Genomic DNA, 2,411 nt, shown 5'->3' on the forward strand with positions numbered 1-2,411 from the left:
AATTCTATTATTCAGGAGTCGGAACACAGATATTAATTCCAAGTGACAGTTCTGGGACCAATTAACAAAAAAAGTAGAGAATAATATTGCTCACTGATTGAAATCCCCCAGTGAGGAGACAGTTACACAGGTGATCTTTTGGGGCATCCTTCGAGCCAAGGTTTCAGCAACATTTAATCTCCCTTTTTGGTGAAATTCTCTGTTATTTGCAACTTTTTTTAATCAGCTTTGATGGGCGAGTGAAAAAACTGAAAAGATTGAACAGTTCCATCCTTTCTTTTCTTCCTTCTTCTCTTCTTTCCATCAGTTTCTCTTTTCTGTCCCAGATCAATATAATGATGAGAATCCCAATTTAATCTGCTGTTTCTGGTGTTTTATCCATTCCAATCAAAATTTCAACATTCCAATCAAATCTATTTGTTATTCCACAGTGTCTCTCCATGTGTTTTATTCTGTTGTATTCTCTCACAGTCTGTTTGATGATCAATGTTACATCTCACTCTCAGTTCTGGTGAAGATCAGAAGCAGTGATATCTGTTTACACCACCCGACAAGTCGGCCTGCTGCTGTGCCTCGCTGATCATGTGGGGTTAAAGCAATTCTTCCAGTCAGTTAGTTCAGTTGTAATTTCATGAGAAATTCGGTCATCATGACTTCATCAGTGACCTAATAGTTCAGCTGTCTGAGTGATGTTAATCATGATGTGATGAAATGATTGTATGTTCCAGTCTTTCCGTGGTGGGTTTTCACACTGAGTAGAAACGTGTTGGACATGGTCTGGAAATGTTTCACACCGCTCCATTCCCAACTTCATTTACTGACAGAAGATATATTTCCATCATTCCACAGCTGGCTGCACAGCCAGAAGCTGTGCTGAAGGTGACAACTATGTCTCTGCAATGGACAAGGTGGCCGAGAGGTTAAGGCAATGGACTGCTAATCCATTGTGCTTTGCACACGTGGGTTCGAATCCCATCCTTGTTGCTAGTTTATGAGCTGTTTCGTGTATTATTTATGTTGGGTGAGCTTATTTGTAAAGTCAGCCTCGAAACCTGTTCTTGTCAATGTCCAGACAGTGATTCCAGAATTGGTTATACTTTATTAAAATTGAGACAGACAATTGGAATTCTTCACCCAAACTGCACTGGAATGGAGATCAAATAGGGATCACGAAACGGAGCAGGATTTTTCCTCCCCTCCTTCCTTCCATCATTACTTTCTCTGGATTTGCACCAAGTGAAAGACAAATGGGAAAAGCAAATGGCGAGGGAGCAGATGCAGAAAATTATCCTTTGGCAAGAAATTTATTTTCAAATCTTCTTGATAGATTAAGTGAGTGAGCAATGCTTTGGCAGATGGAGTTTAAAATGAGGGGTCATCGACTACCGACGATAGATCAGAGTGTTTTTTTGTAAGAGGTGAGATGTTAGAAACGGCGGAGGAGCAGAGACCCGAATACTGAATTAATATAAGCTCGTGGACTGGTAGAAAATAATGTGAAAAGTAAACAGAATATGAAGATTGGAACTCATGTTGTAGTGATATAAAGCTCTGTGCTCCTGAAGTAAATGTCCAAGCCCAGATTGTGGGGAATCTGTGGAGAGTGATTTGGTTTTTATTCATTCTTGGGTGTGAGTATCGCTGATAAGGCGAGCATTTATTACCCATTCCTATTGCCGTTGAGAAGGTGGTGGAGAGCTGCCTTCTTGAACTGATGCAGTCCATATGGTGCAGGAACACCCACACTGCCGTTGGGGAGGGAGTTCCAGGATTGTGACCCAACAACAGTGAATAAATGGCGATATCGTTCCAAGTCAGGATGGTGAGTGACTTGGAGGGGAACCTGCAGGTAGTGAGTTCCCATGCATCTGCTGCCCTTGTCCTTCGAGGTGGTAGTGGTCACGAGTTTGGAAGGTGCTGTTGAAGGATACTTGGCGAGTTGCTGCAGTGCACATGGAGATGGTACACACTGCAGCCACTGTTTACTGGTTGTGGAGGGATTGAATGTTTAAGGTGGCGGGTGAGGTGCCGATCAAGTGCGCTGCTTTGTCCTGGATGGTGTTGAGCTTCTTGAGTGTTGTTGAGTGGGATGTATTCCATCACACTCCTGACTTGTGCCTTGTAGATGGTGGACAGGATTTGGGGTGTCAGGAGGTGAGATACTTGCTGCAGAATTCGTAATCTCTGACCTGCGCTTATAGCCACAGCATAGATGTGACTGCTCCAGTTACGTTTCTGGTCAAGATATTGATGGTGGGGGATTTAACGATGATAATGCTTCTGAATATCAAAAGGTAGATTTTTTTTCTCTCTCATTGGAGATGTTCACTGCTTGGCACTTGTGTGGCCAGAAGGTTGCTTGCCACTTATCAGCTCAAGCCTGAATGTTGTTCAGGTCTTGCTGCTTGCAG

The 2,411-nt window shown here is 42.9% G+C and overlaps 1 non-coding gene across 1 annotated transcript; it reads left to right on the forward strand.

Annotated features, from left to right (window-relative positions):
- The first annotated feature begins 902 nt into the window (after positions 1-902).
- On the forward strand, positions 903-984 carry trnas-gcu (transfer RNA serine (anticodon GCU)). Its single transcript has one exon. It is a non-coding gene; the product is annotated as a tRNA-Ser (tRNA).
- Positions 985-2,411: the final 1,427 nt, after the last annotated feature.

Source organism: Heterodontus francisci, chromosome 35 (assembly GCF_036365525.1).
Source record: "Heterodontus francisci isolate sHetFra1 chromosome 35, sHetFra1.hap1, whole genome shotgun sequence".
Taxonomy (NCBI): domain Eukaryota; kingdom Metazoa; phylum Chordata; class Chondrichthyes; order Heterodontiformes; family Heterodontidae; genus Heterodontus; species Heterodontus francisci.